This window comes from Silene latifolia, chromosome 1 (genome assembly GCF_048544455.1).
Source record: "Silene latifolia isolate original U9 population chromosome 1, ASM4854445v1, whole genome shotgun sequence".
Taxonomy (NCBI): domain Eukaryota; kingdom Viridiplantae; phylum Streptophyta; class Magnoliopsida; order Caryophyllales; family Caryophyllaceae; genus Silene; species Silene latifolia.
This window is the reverse complement of record NC_133526.1, coordinates 160,807,066-160,823,831: the sequence shown is the minus strand read 5'-3', so window position 1 is coordinate 160,823,831 and position 16,766 is coordinate 160,807,066. Positions and strand designations below refer to the sequence as shown.

The window sequence follows — 16,766 nt, the reverse complement described above, 5'->3', positions numbered from 1 at the left end:
GAGGTCATACTAACATGTGACGGGTCTTAAGGTGGGTCTAATCACACGAGAGAAGAGAGGGGTTAAAAGCGAAGAGCGAAGTCAGAATTCGTTTTATTAATGCCCTACCTTGAACACGAGGATATGTAAATGAGACGGGGGTGTACGACCGACTGATGTAGCGGTTTATTTCCCATCTCAAGTCAACGCGGGTGTTCGTGGTGGTACTTTAACTCATACTCGGACTAAACTAGTTTCGTAGTTAATTAGAACAATCGATAAACAAAAAACGATAAACAAACAAAAACAAACTATAAAAAACAAACATAAAAAACGAAATAAAAGGGAGAAAGAAGAGGATTTGATGCACCCTCAACCTACATGTATCTTTGACACCGTCTTGGGTCGTAATCGATGGTAGATTTTATCTCGAGAGGCCGTCGTCGACGAAGAAACAAAGCAAACAACACGTTTTTTTGCAAATCTGGACAGCAACTTTCAAACAGCGATTTCTCTCTCGTTTCACGGTGCAAAATTCGATTTAAAAGATGTTTTGAAAACTAGAAAGAGAGGAGAACAGAGATCTTAAAGCAATACCTGCTCGTTTTGAGTTATTGGGCACGAAAAACGAGCACAAACAGAACTGGACAGACAGGAAAAACCGCGAAAACAGAGTGTTATACACTCTGTTTTTCGAGGGAATTCGTGTACTCTCAAGGGCAATTTGGCTCGTAAATATTTGTCTAATGTGTAGATGGATGTTGTATGGTTAATTAGGAATAAGAAACTCGAATTTTAATGGATGTTTGAAGGAGGAACGAATTGTATTTCGAAGAGGACACACAAACTGTTCCAGTTTGCAAGTCGGTTTTGTGAAGGGTTTTTGAGAGGCAATTAGGGTTTTTTTCTGGAGTTTAAAGCTTGTGAATGACGGTTTTATGTATGGAGAGCCCTGAATGTATGGTGAAGGGTGGGTATTTATAAGGAGTTAAAGTAGGGTAAAAGGGAGGAGAGGCAGACGGGCTCGGCTGAGCATAGCTGCTGTCCAGCAGCTTTTGGGGGGTTTTCTAGGGTTCGTATGGGGGGTTTTCTTGGTGATTAAGGTAAGGTAATATGGGTAGGACATTAGGGTATGGGTTAGGGTTAATGGGCACGGGTTTTGGTGGTATTTGGAGCGGGTTTTGGGCTCGGGATTGAGCTGCAAAACAGGGGGGGCTGCTTCGTGTTTTTGCGGGCTGTTGGGGGTGATTTGGGATGGGATTTGGGCCATGGTTATGGGGTTCGAACTGGGGTTGGATGGGTAGAGGCTTAGGTTGATTAGTGTACTCGATATTCGTGCCAACTCGTAAAGAAAACGGGCTCAAAAACCGAGCTATAATCGAGCTCTAAAACACGTGTTTAAAACGAGTTCTTTTCGCTTTTAAAATAGATTTTTCAAATCGATTAACACATTAAAATAAATGATTTTTCAAATCAAATATACTCATAAAATGATTTTTCAAATCAAATATTTATTTTATTTTCAATAAAATAAACTCAAGAAAATAAATTCAAAACAAAATAAAATAAATTGAAATCACCTTAAAAAAGGCTTTAATTTAAATATCATTTAAATTAATAAAATGAATTCACTTAAAAAAACATTAATTTAAATATCATTTAAATTAATAAAATACTTCATCGACGACGCCCATTCTACATCGTAAAACGAGCTCCAAATAATGACAATGACAACTAAAGAATACATGTGTCCTATCATCATCAGGTGTTTGTCGGGTTCTCTATAAATTCCAATATCGACGGATACGGGTATCTATAGTAAGACTTACCCTTGACGCAAGGATCACAATGATATCAAGAACGAATGAAACCGACTCCTCTAGCTCCGGGATTTGTCAATAAAGCGGAAAAACAAGGCAACGTAGGATGAATTATCTCTTTATCAGTAGATTAGGTTTGCAAAAGTGTTTAGGAAGATGACGAAAAGTTATTAAATATTAATCCGCCTTATTAACAAAACCCGTCAAATAACACCCAAAGACCAACTTACTCGATCAAGTAAGTCTCGTACTCGATCGAGTGCCACTTACTTGATCGAGTGCCAAGGCTACTCGATCGAGTACCCTACAGGCAGACTACTGTTTCGTTACTCAAACATACTTACTCGACAGAGTAAGCCCCACTCGGTAGAGTACCCAAAGACTCGTAAAACCGTAGTATTACAGTCTTCCCTCCTTAAAAAGAACTTCGTCCCCGAAGTTCAACCCATACATAAGAACTCAAAATAAAACCTCACCCTATAACACATGAACTCTTAACACCCACTCCACTAACTATACTTACCTCCACAACATGTCTCATGATATCGTATCAACTACATTATATCTCTCTCGACACTAACTCCATACACTACTGCTAGCTCCGTAACATATCATCCACTTGAAAATCCAATATCAAAATACTCATAACATCAAACGGAATGTTACATTCTACCACCCTTAAAAGGAACTTCGTCCTCGAAGTTTACTCACACTCATAACATCATCATCCAACTGTCAACACTATTGAAATATTCTGTCATTCCTAAACATCGAACTACTACAACCATGGTCATGACCTTTAATAAAATCAAAATAAATATCCGTCCTTTATGCTACACCAACACTCTACTTCAAATTATACTACCATATGCACAACCATCAAAATCTCTTTTATCGCATCCTACTCCTCTTAAGATAAATGTTACGTCCTCGTAACTCACTAATACTAAATCCTAGCTATATCTTCTCATTATCCCCATCACCACCGCATGTCAAAGATAACCACCTATAATCTGAACACTCGCCATGCATAAATCTAAGGCTCTCTTACTTAAACAATTCTCATACTTCAATTCACTCGTCACACCACCTAACCTATACCTCAAAATCTTTAGCTTAAACAAAACTTCAATTGTTCCCTATTACTGCCAAAACGACATAATCCTCTATACATGCACCTATCTCCATACTCATAACTCACGATTCACAATTATTACATACACTCACACTAGATTCTCAAATTCTTTTCTTTCATTACCGCAAAACTCATACATAACTTAACATGACACTAATTCACAACAACCTACACTCACTGTCTCAACGAAAGATTATGAACCACATGCAGCTTTCAGATCATTACCACACTTGCCATGACTATGTGCACCTATGCCTCATCTACAACAAGATCAAATGTACTGTAACAACTTCTGACAACTGTTTCCCATCAACAGAATATTACTATACCATGACAACAACGAAAACATATACAACTCTCTTTTATATCATACGCTACCCTTGATGCCTGTCGTTGTGGAAACCAAAGATAATACTTATAATTCCAACTACAACTATAGATAGTGGTAGCAGGGTCGACCCACAGAGAAGCGTGTGCAATTATTAGTCGTCTGATTTTAGTCTTAAGGTAACAGTGTGTAGGGGTTTCGATTTGAGTTGGTCTATAACTAATGGAAGTAAATTAAAAGTAAACTAAACTAGTAGATGAAAACAGATATTAAAAGGGTGCTAAGATGGTCGGTTCACTATAGGTTCGGCGGCAGTAAACTAGGCAGGTCTAAAACAATCACGTGAGACGGGAAAATAAGAAGTCCTCTCGGTCCATTCTTACAGGTAGCATCTTTCAATCTTACTACAGGTCCCTAATATCACTAATGCTAACTTTCGTCCTGAAAAGTGATTTAAAAGGCTAAACTAACTCATCTTTCGATCTCATTAATCTAGTCGTCTTAATTAGGTAGGCTATCTCCCTTCCTTATCTTTCGATCTTTATTGGGTCGGTCAATTCCTAGGCATTCAACTAGTCGCGTGCACTCGATTCGTCAAACATAGCAATTAAATTAATTAAAACGAAATAAATCTCACGAGGCCAGTTTATCGACCAGGGAACCCAGTCGATCGACCGTGGCGCGTCCTAGGTCTACTATTCTAATGCCGCCTACTCTACAGATTCCCTACATCCTAGCACAAGAGATTTAGCTACTCATGACTTTGATGAAAATAACAATAAGATTAAGGAATAAAACTAACGAATTCATGCTTGAAATAATTAAACAAACAATTAACATAAAACTATAATTTCGGCTTCGGGAAACTAATCTAGCAATTCTATACTATGAATGAAAACAAAGCAATAAAACTGAAATAAGAGCAGAAGAATACCGAATGGAATAGGAGGAAACCGAAAGTACGAACGAAAGTAAAGCAATAATACCGATTGTATTGAATAATTAAACTTAAATGCAAACCCTAATATTTCCCTAAAGTTTCCTGATAAAAGACTTGATTCTTATTCTGAAAACTAAAGCTGCGTTATATAGGAATACATCGCAACTCTTATTCCTAAACCTAAGAGTACATTGGGCCTCGGAAATCTCGTTCTATTAATTCACGTCAAAATTAACGGTTTGGTCGATCGACCATGCAAGGCAGTCGATCGACTGCTCTTCGCTGAACAGTAGCTACTGGAACTCGTGGGCTGGTCGATCGACCATAGGCATCAGTCGATCGACTGGAGTAGCTGGTACTTGGCTTCTAATTCTTCATAAAATTGTCTTTCAAGCCTCGAAATGCGCACCAAGCTCGTTTCTCGAGTAAACACTCCATGTCAAATGCGATGCAAAGTACTCGAGGACATATTTAGCTTGATTTCCGCTGGATTCTTCACATTTCTGCAATAATGTACAAAAACACGAAAGTAGACGGAAATGGGGAGAATAGTAGCATAAACTACATTAATGAGCTCTGAAATGCGTGTAAAATGGGGTGTAAAACATCATATTTAGGACACGCATCAAACTTCCCCAAACCAAACCCTTGCTTGTCCCCAAGCAAGAACTAGACTTGATCCTAAAACCTAATGGAACGAGTTTAATCTCAGAGCGAAATGCAACTATAAAGCCTAAGCCAGTTTAATGCAACAACTAACAATCAATTAGTAATATGAAGCGTGCAAACGAGTTATGTAGTATTTAAAAACTGCTGAACCGTCAACTATAGAGACTTATCAAATTGGACTCTCACGGGTCGCTCGAATCACTCATAAACACAGGTGAATAATGTATAAGATAGAAAGAATTCATTTTGTAGTGACACTCACCTAACTACGACCTATAAGAACATGCCTGCAGTCTAATATGAAAACAATCTCTACAACCATACATATGCATTCCAACCACACAAATGACCATGACACATGCCGAGGTAAATATGGATATGTGAGGTAATGGGTAAGAAGAGGCTAAGATAAATTTGGATAAAAACAGAGTTAAGAGCCAAGCTAGTAACTAAGGGAACCAAATTATAACAACATCCAACTTCTTACTCAAAAATTCTATCGATACGGTGCTAATAGCAAGCACAAATCTCGCAATCTCCATAATAATCAATCAACCAACTCCCCATAAGATACTGATGCAACATGGGAGCAAAAATCGCCATTTAATAAAGACTTTGAAATATGCGAATTGATTTTCTTTCTTTCTCGGGCTACAGTCGATCGACCAATGAGTCCAGTCGATCGACCATCCTCTACAGTACAGCGTGCGTTTTTCTCTTCTCTTTTCGAATCATTTTTCTTTTTTTTTTTCTTTTCTATATTTTTTTTCTTTCTTTCCTTTTTCATCTTCCCTACACCATCTCAAAAGAGCATTAGCAACCAAAAATGAAGTAACAATCCCAAGAGCATAAACTACTAGCTTGACAAGGGTAGGCTAAATGTAGGATGTAGTTAACGGGACAAAAAGGGCTATTTTTGGCAGTGTGGAGCTTATGGGCAAAATGAATAAAGGGGTACCTCTTCCACATGTGTCAACAAACCACAAACCGAATGCATACAGGTATTAAGCAGATTAAGTTCATATTTATGCAAATTGGTGTAACATGTCTCATAAGGAGTAAGTACTCACAATCCTAGATAAACTGGTCATGAATGTCACCAGTTATAAGCTCTAAATCTCAGAATATATAGGTAGTTTGCCAAAAATCAAGGTCAAGTCTCAAGTCCAGCAAATAATTAACGAAAACTCGTAGACTATGCATATATGATTCTACTAACAATATGCCGATTAGCAAGTCTTAGGCATAAACAGCTGAAAATGCAATGTCATCATAGAAATACTACCGTTCCGACTCAACCTACATGCTAAAATAAACGTGAAGTTTTTCGAATTTTTTTGAAATTTTTCATTTTTGAAATTTTTCAGTTGTTTGGAATTTTTGATATATATATATATAGGAAATGAAATAACAATTGCAAAACTGAAAATCTAAACGTGCAACTGAAATGCAATAAAACAATGCAAAAGCGACGCAAGCAAAACCCTTCTCCAAACCAAATCACACAATGTCCCCATTGTGCAAAATCATGTAATGAAAATAGCAAAGGAAATGGGATTTTGCAGGAAATTAAGTAAATAAGACATGAAGAGGAACTCGGACACTTACAAGACTTTAAGCGCAGCAAAAGGAAACCTCCCCAAACCAGCGTGAGCTAGGAGGTTTCAGTAGCCAGCAGTTCTACCATAAAGTACCTGAAAAGACAAACAAAAGTATCGCGCGTAAAACCGAGAAAATAATATTGAGGCGATGATTATGTGCAAAAATTAAAAACGGAAGAAAACAGAAATATGCCGGAAAATAAAGAAGAGGGAAGACTCCCTCAATTCCGCAAAACGACCAAACACAGCAGGGGAATGATCGAAAACAGGTACAGCAGCGTAGGGCGGTCGATCGACCACATCACTCAGTCGATCGACCAGGATGTCGGGAACAGAAGCTCCTGGAACTGTGCGGCCAGTCGATCGACCATACAAACCTGTCGATCGACTGGAATAGCTGCTGTAACTTTCTGATTTCTTCGAATTAGCTCAATAACTTGAGCTAATATGGTCTATATACCTGTAAAAGCCCATGATAACGCGCCCAAAATTGCACAAAACCCAAAGTAACCATCTAAAGTGTTTAAAATCCTAAGCAAACTTATAAAAATGCGAAGTCTCGCGCACACAAAAACAATAAATAAAAAGAGTCTAAAGAAAGCAATAAAATGAAAGTTTTTGGAAAAGTCTTAATCAACTAATAGTTGATCAAGAATGGCCACGGAATGGCCCACTTGCTCGGCTTCTGGCTGCAAGAAGTAGCCTTAACAGTGCTCATCTTCTCAGCTGCACTCTTCTCAACTCCAACATCTGCAGAACTCAACGGATCAACAACTTCAACATCTTCCCAAGCAATGACCTCTTCTGGCTCATCGAAATCCAAGTCGGACTCCGTCACTTTGACTGGCTCCTCATAAGGCTCCTCATCTGTGCCATAGTTAAGACAACCTAGACCGCCTCTTTAAAAGATTGGCTCCTTCACAGCTGGAGCAACATGCGGCTCTTCCTTCCCCAAACCAGCTCCTGCAACATCCGAAACAGAAGAATCTTCCTCCAATTTGCTCCTAATCTGGGGTGGAGGTGTTACAACAGGAATAGGTGTAGAGATAGGCATATCAGGAAGCACAAAATAGGATTTCCTTTCAGAAACCGTATTACAAGTAACTGGCCACATAAGGTCTTTCTTCTTAACCGTCTGGGCAAAGACAATGGAGTGTTTCCCTACTTTGAAGGTCAAAGTCCCTAAGCCAACATCTATAACTGCACCAGCAGTGTGCAGAAATGGTCTACCCAATATGATAGGAATGTGAGCATCCTCGGGCATATCTAGTACAACGAAGTCAACAGGGAAAAAGAACTTTCCTATTTGCACGGTAATGTCCTCTAAGACTCCTATAGGCTGGACCGCAGAACGATCAGCCATCTGTACTGTCATGTTGGTAACTGCAAACCTAGTCAATTTCAACTTCCTAGTAAGACTCAAAGGCATAACACTAATGCTTGTTCCTAGGTCACATAATGCCTTCTCAATTGAGAAGGTACCAATATTACAAGGAACGGAAAAGCTACCTGGGTCCTCTAGCTTATGAGGTGCAGTATGGGTCAAATAAGAACAAGACTCCTCAGTTAGTGCGACAGAATGCACTGTTTCAAATGACTTCTTTTTAGGCAAAAGTTGCTTCATAAATTTCATGTAAGCAGGCACTTGATTGACTAATTCAAGAAAGGGAACTTGTACGTTTAAGCTACGAATAACATTCTCAAATTTGTTAAATGATTCCTGTTCTTTTGTCGGCACCAATCTCTCCGGATAGGGGGCTGAAAGAAGTAACTTAGCCCTCTCCTCTAAATCTCTCATGCCGGCATCGGTGGACTTAGGCTGAAAGTCCACTACCTTCTCCTTGTTGTAGCTTGAACCCTCTTCAGACCGTCTCAAAAATGAACCATTAATTGTCATCGGGTCATATTTTGGAACCGGGACTGACCCATCAGTATTTGGGTCTTTCCTCAATAATTCCGGAGTCGTCGTACCCCGAAACAAGTGATCCCTCAAGTTATTAGGCATTGGAGGACGAAAAGATTCACCCTCAGCAGCGTTTCCAGTCAATCGACTAAGTAGGTCATTCGATCGACTGGCTTCTACAGGAACATTAGCTGTTTCAATTCGCGGACTGGTCGATCGACTGGGTATGTCAGTCGATCGACTGACATACCTGCTGATCGTATTTTTCTTGCTATTATTCGTTATAGCCTTCTTCTTACTTGGTTCCGCCTCATCTTTTGCAGTAGCTTCCTCAACCATAGCAGGCCCCTCAAGGGTGGACCCACTCCTCAAGGTGATGGCATTAAGGGTCTCTTTTTGGTCAGTCTGCGTCGGTAAATATCCCGGAGCTCGAGTTGTATTCTTGCTTGCCAATTGAGCAATTTGGCTCTCCAACATTTTCATCCCGGCCTCTCTAGCTTGAGACTCTTTCAGCAACAAATTTTTCAATTCGGTAAATTCGGAGCCTTGGGACTGCTGCTGCTGCTGAGGAACATATGGAGGCTTTTGTTATGGTTGCTGCTGCTTATGAGGGGGAACATAATTCTGCTGCTGCTGCTGCTGTGGAGGTGGCGTCAGATTTAGGACATTTTGGCTACTCCACCTCAAGTTCGGATGGACATTCGGCTCATAGTAAGTGTTTGTCTGCCTATAATGTTGAAAGGCAGCACAAGACTCATAGGGATTAGGACAATGGTCTGAAACATGTCCCTCTCCACTACATCTCTTGCAGACGAAAGGACCGTCTGACACAACATTCACCTGATAGATCCCTCCTTTCGAAGCTCCTCCCAACTCGTACTTATCAAATCTCGCCGTAAGAGCCTCTAATGCAGCTACAGAAGGGGATTTAGCACTTCTCCTTTGATTTCCCCTGGAATTTCCATACTCAGCTTTATGGGTGGCCAGATCATCAATAATTTTCCACCCCTTGGTCTCTCCGACATTCTCTTGGAATCTTCCATTAGCTGCCGCATCCAGGATAGCCCTCTGATCGTCATAGAGCCCATTATAAAACCGATTGAATAGACTCCATTTTTCGAACCCATGGTGCGGAATAGTTCGCACCAGCTTCTTGAAACGGACCCATGCCTCATGGAAGTTCTCATCAGGACCTTGTTTAAAGCTCGTGATCTGAGCTCTAATGGCATTGGTCTTTGAGGCCGAAAAAAACTTCTTGTAGAATGCCAAGGCCAGCGACTTCCAATCAGTGATCTCGTTAGCAACTCGGTCCAGGTCTCTGTACCATTCCCTTGCAGCATCACGAAGAGAGAATATGAACGTAGTCTCCTTCACCTGGTCCTGGGTCACACCGTTTGGTAGGGGTATGGAACAGCAATAATTAATGAATGTCTCCATATGTTTGGCTGCATCTTCATTTGCAGCTCCCCCAAACTGGTTCCTCTCAACCAAGTTGATATAAGACGGTTTCGACTCGAATTTTCTATCCGTCCCTGGTAATGCGAATCCCTTATAGAGATTCTCAGCTGTCGGCTCAGAGTGACTGGCTATACTAGCTTCTTCGGCCATCTCTGGTGATGTGACGGTCTCAGCTGACGAAGTAGAAGCAGGAGATGAAGGTTGATCCTCCTCAAATAAAGCGTTCTCGTAGTAACTGGACAGAGTACTCAGCTCTTCCTCTGTCGGCAATACTCTTGATGATCGTCTCAACTCACGCAAAGTCTTCTCAATCTCAGGATTGAACGGTAGTAATTCACCACCCTGTGACCTGCGCATAAGAAGAAACTACAAATAGGATATGAGAATAGTTTAAGGAACAGATGTCCCTTAAACTAAGAGAAAGACTAAAAAATAAAACAACTAATAATTTTAAACAATTGCCTCCCCGGCAACGGCGCCAAAATTTGATGCCTGTCGTTGTGTGCACCAAAGATAATACTTATAATTCCAACTACAAATATAGATAGCGGTAGCAAGGTCGAACCACAGAGAAGCGTGTGCAATTATTAGTCGTCTGATTTTAGTCTTAAGGTAACAGTGTGTAGGGGTTTCGATTTGAGTTGGTCTATAACTAATGGCAGTAAATTAAAAGTAAACTAAACTAGTAGATGAAAACAGATATTAAAAGGGTGCTAAGATGGTCGGTTCACTATAGGTTCGGCGGCAGTAAACTAGGCAGGTCTAAAACAATCACGTGAGACAGGAAAATAAGAAGTCCTCTCGGTCCATTCTTACAGGTAGCATCTTTCGATCTTACTACAGGTCCCTAATATCACTAATGCTAACTTTCGTCCTGAAAAGTGATTTAAAAGGCTAAACTAACTCATCTTTCGATCTCATTAATCTAGTCGTCATAATTAGGTAGGCTATCTCCCTTCCCTATCTTTCGATCTTTATTGGGTCGGTCAATTCCTAGGCATTTAACTAGTCGCGTGCACTTGATTCGTCAAACATAGCAATTAAATTAATTAAAACGAAATAAATCTCAGGAGGCCAGTTGATCGACAAGGGAACCCAGTCGATCGACCGTGGTGCGTCCTAGGTCTACTATTCTAATGCCGCCTATTCTACAGATTCCCTACATCCTAGCACAAGGGATTTAGCTACTCATGACTTTGATGAAAACAACAATAAGATTAAGGAATAAAACTACTGAATTCATGCTTGAAATAATTAAACAAACAATTAACATAAAACTATAATTTCGGCTTTGGGAAACTAATCTAGCAATTCTATACTATGAATGAAAACAAAGCAATAAAACTGAAATAAGAGCAGAAGAATACCGAATGGAATAGGAGGAAACCGAAAGTACGAACGAAAGTAAAGCAATAATACCGATTGTATTGAATAATTAAACTTAAATGCAAACCCTAATATTTCCCTAAAGTTTCCTGATAAAAGACTTGATTCTTATTCTGAAAACTAAAGCTGCGTTATATAGGAATACATCGCAACTCTTATTCCTAAACCTAAGAGTACATTGGGCCTCGGAAATATCGTTCTATTAATTCACGTCAAAATTAACGGTTTGGTCGATCGACCATGCAAGGCAGTCGATCAACTGCTCTTCGCTGAACAGTAGCTACTGGAACTCGTGGGTTGGTCGATCGACCATAGGCATCAGTCGATCGACTGGAGTAGCTGGTACTTGGTTTCTAATTCTTCATAAAATTGTCTTTCAAACCTCGAAATGCGCACCAAGCTCGTTTCTCGAGTAAACACTTCATGTCAAATGCGATGCAAAGTACTCGAGGACGGATTTAGCTTGATTTCCGCTGGATTCTTCACATTTCTGCAATAATGTACAAAAATACGAAAGTAGACGGAAATGGGGAGAATAGTAGCATAAACTACATAAATGAGCTCTGAAATGCGTGTAAAATGGAGTGTAAAACATCATATTTAGGACACGCATCAACCCTCATTCCCAAACTAGTAAGAAACATCAACAAACAAAACAATAGTCTATATGTTCAACTAAAACTCACAAGGAACATCAGCAAATAAAACAACAATCTATGTTTAACTGGTATGTACTTTCGAAAACTCGTATCATAATCATCACGCCTACTCCACCACAACCGGTGACGGCATCGCAACACCGCCACCAACAGCCGCACCGCAGCGCGAAAACACCCGTATCACAACACGGAGTACCGTGCCCGGATTACCACCCGAGGCGCAACAACCACATCGATAGCCATTGTAACTTACACAATCCCATAAACACTGACTCGGAAATAACGTTTCGGACAAGAAAACTTACTCAAATCCAGTTTACTAAATTACAACGCAACATATTATATGAATAAACGGATAAGCACCTCATGAACATCATCCCTACCATTTCACGGAATACACATGTATTATAAATACACATACAATTATAAATAACCATGCCGGATCAATCGAACTATTACCATTTTTATACATCATTCCATTAGGTTACCGCATCCAACATATATTATAGAACATTCAGATAACAACTTTATGTCTATCACATCATACCACTTATCGTGAGGTCGGAACCTCACACAAACGTTTAGACACATCATAGACCCATAACCACATCCAATTAGTCAATCCTGATCACGTAAGTTACCATCTGATAAAGGTTACCTCTCGCCTGAGCTTAACTCGTACGCCCCTCATAACACATCTTTCCATTCGCATAACCAGCACCTTCTACAATACATAACCATACAACTAACACTCATTACGAGAAACCGCCTCCTAAGACTACGTCTTATACTTCCTCACAACCATACATAACAATCGGTCTCTACAAAATCAACCTCTTTAGAATTGCCATCTTTCCTATTTATCATCACCTCTTAACCACTAGTGACAACACCTCCACACTACCACCATTCGTACATCAAACTTCTTACACTCATCTTTAAACATCACAGTTTCTTTCCAATCTTTGGTTATCATCCCAAATAACGAACATCAAATACATCAACAAAAATCATCTCAACACTATTTCCAATTCCATCCTTAATTGTATCGTCACCCGACTCACTACTAAGATCTCATATTGTGCAAATTCTTTACCTAACTTTTACTTTACTTAATTCCTCGAAACTCATGATTATCATGTCGTCCTGGAACTCCTATATAACTGTTAACTCAAATCCTCATGATAGTATCATACATCTCGACGATTCCTTACTTTTATATCACATAACTCCGGTGAACATTTTCTTAGTTTTACTCCCCTCATTCTTTTCTTTTTACACTCGACAAAAGCAATTAACCATTCAACTCCTTATTACCTCTTACCTAACTCTTTAATGCTCCGGTTACCTTCTCATTGCTCCAAAACTCACATCTCATTATTTCATATCGACATCATCTAACTCCTTCTTACCATAAATATTCTCTTATTATGCTATCACTCACCCTTGCCACCAATCCATCCATAGAATCAACGTTTACTTGTTCAAACAATTGCATCTACATCTCTAGTAATCAAAATTCATTTTATACTGTTAATTGCCCAAGTAAATCACACATTGGTTTCACCTCTTGATAACACAGATTCCCAAACTCACTCACTATCTGCAAATCCACGTCGCGACATGTCTCCATTAAGTTCACTATATACCACTCTTCTCAATTCCTCTAAAACGACATTTCACTACATATATTCTTAACCCACACGATTCCTAACCATCTTCCTCCATAATCCCTTACACATCTCAAGTTGCCACCATCCACATCCTTCATTTCAATCTTTTCATTCTCACGTTCCATAAACTCACATTATCCCTTGCCCACATCCACTTACTTTTACATTACTCAACACACAATCATCTCACTCATCTAATTTCACAAAACATGCTTCATGCCTCAATAAACCTTACCAATCTTCCTTTTCTTTTTCCACTACCTACTACAATTACATATAACTCATGTCCTCCCACCGAACTCATACTCGCCACAGGTGTCACTCCTTACGTCATAAGATTGGGTAACTTACACATCAGGACCAATACATACGTAAAACAATGCATAACGAAGTAAAATAACACATTTGAATCAAACATAATATGCAACGAAGTCAAAACTGGGCATATGACCCAAAACAAGGGTCACTAGATCGAGTACAGGCCACTTGATCGAATAAGTGACTTACTCGATCGAGTAGGTGAAGGTCAGAAGCACGTAAAACAAATTACCAGGGCTACTCGATCAAGTAAGGGATACTCGATCGAGTACCAAGGTGAACTCGATCGAGTGAGGGCCACTTGATCGAGTACCCTACGCATTTCTCAGCACTGTTCAGTTTTCGTAAAACGGTCATAACTCACTCGTTTCTTGGCCGTTTTGGGTGTGTGACCTATCGTTAGAATCGTAAAAGAACAAGCTATCACCTCCAATTCTAATCACATTAAAATCATTTATGCATCTCAAGTTATAAAAGTTTAAAGACAACCTCTCTATAATCGAAAACACAACTACTTGATTTTACTTCCATACAACTTAAACGACAACAAGTTAAACAAAACAACTCGATGCTCATAAAACCAGTATCCTTAACCACATGTTACTATCTTCAAAAGCCAAGCAACAACATCCATTATGCGCATGCATCATTCAATTTACCAAGCATGTATTACCTACATGTTTTTATTCTATACTTTACGTAAACAAAATCACAAATAAATAACATCAAGTCTCCTATTCACATGTTACTAGCATAACAACATAATAAAATCTCTTCCATCATACAAATTGCTTTATCAAAAATCATATTATCATGCAACAATTATCATCTTTTTCCACCAATTATTCATGCTCTTACTCAAACTTTCGGCTATATAAACTCGTACAACACTACCAACAACATATATGTATACATAACTCTATGAATAACTCAAATCAAACAAATTTTCTTTCCGTATTTCTATAATGCCATATCGTAAAACAACTATCATGCTTTCAATCAATAATGTATAACATCACCTCATTATCATCTTTCTCTACACATTCCCCATTCTCCACATACATACATCCACCAATTTATACCACACTTTGCTACAAAGATACACAATTCACAAGATAAACACATAGCGATCCCGACTCATATCCCATGGTGACCGGTTCAAAATTGTAGGGCGAGTTCGCGACTTTAGGACGTCTCCCAAGTCTTTGCATTAGCTCCTACAACTTCTACCCCGAGTTCATTTTAATTAGACTCCCTAGGTTCATTAGATTCATTGGTTACAAGTTTCAGGATCGTCGCTCTGATACCACTTTGTGACACCCCCATACTCCAAGTGCCTTACCAGGACCACTTAAGATATAAGAACGTCACCATCTCGGTACCCGAGGCAATGATAATCAAATGACAATGAAGAAACATAATTTAAATAAAAATATAGTTTAAAGTGATTACATGATCAAAACCAAAATTGCTAAACTGAAATACAAGATTCTCAGACGGTCTACCGCTAAAACTATCAAAGCTATAAAACATCGTCTGACACATCGGAAGACTTCTAACTCCCACGTGATGACTCATCCCAGCTATCCCATACCCGTCATATCATACCTGCTCAATAACTGCTCACCACCCCCGAAAGGATCACCACAGTTTTTAAAACATTTAAACGGGGTCAGTACTAATTACACGATACAAACCAACATGAAGCAAATACCAAGCAGCTCAATCAACACATCAATCCCCAATCTCCATCATCAATCTCCACACAACTGACTACACACTAAAGTGTGTAGCCCTGCCAGAGTACCCATCGCAACAGGTACTCCGCACCGCTAGTGGGGGACCGCAGCCGTTCCCACCTAAGACCCTCTCATCTCATCGAGCGATAAACCCATTTTCCTTAATGTGCACATCTCTCCTGTGGCGGGTTCCACAGGAGGCTAATCAAGGGGGTGAAGCCACTCCCGCAAGTGACTCCACTCAGCCAGGGATGCACCCCGAAGAACACAGACAGATAAATAGTAACCACAACACAAAATCAACAACCGTCTGAAACAATCCAAAATATGAAATCACAACCGTCTGAATCAATCCACAATATGAAATTACAACCGTCTGAATCAATCAACAATCACTAACTACAGCACAATCAACACACACATCATGTAACTAATACTGAGTAGGGAAACCCTACCTAGAATGCAATCACTATTCAGACGATCTAGCAGCTGTCTCAAAATCTTTCTTCTATGAACCCTCCTCCTATACACATATTCATACAATCACTAACACAACAATATAATCATAAAACCCCCAATTCCCAAATTAGGGTTTAACCAAAACTACCCAAATGCTATAAAAATGATACGTAAGACTTACCCTTGACGCAAGGATCACAATGATATCAAGAACGAATGAAACCGACTCCTCTAGCTCCGGGATTTGTCAATAAAGCGGAAGAACAAGGCAACGTAGGATAAATTCTCTCTTTATCAGTAGATTAGGTTTGCAAAAGTGTTTAGGAAGATGACGAAAATTTATTAAATATTAATCCGCCTTATTAACAAAACCCGTCAAATATCACCCAAAGACCGAGATACTCGATCGAGTAAGTCTCGTACTCGATCGAGTGCCACTTACTCGATCGAGTGCCAAGGCTACTCGATCGAGTACCCTACAGGCAGACTACTATTTCGTTACTCAAACATACTTACTCGACAGAGTAAGCCCCACTCGGTAGAGTACCCAAAGACTCGTAAAACCGTAGTATTACATAAACCTTGGAGATACTGCTTTCCTATGATAACATCTAATAATATCTTGGCAAATCAAAATATTCTCAACTATACTCCTCCCTTTAATAAACCCCCCTTGACTCTCACTGATAATAAAAGGTA

The 16,766-nt window shown here is 39.5% G+C and overlaps 1 non-coding gene across 1 annotated transcript; it reads left to right on the top strand.

Moving 5' to 3' along the window:
- Positions 1–9,495: 9,495 nt before the first annotated feature.
- LOC141621045 (small nucleolar RNA R71) lies at positions 9,496–9,602 on the top strand. Its single transcript, XR_012532090.1, has one exon. It is a non-coding gene; the product is annotated as a small nucleolar RNA R71 (small nucleolar RNA).
- Positions 9,603–16,766: the final 7,164 nt, after the last annotated feature.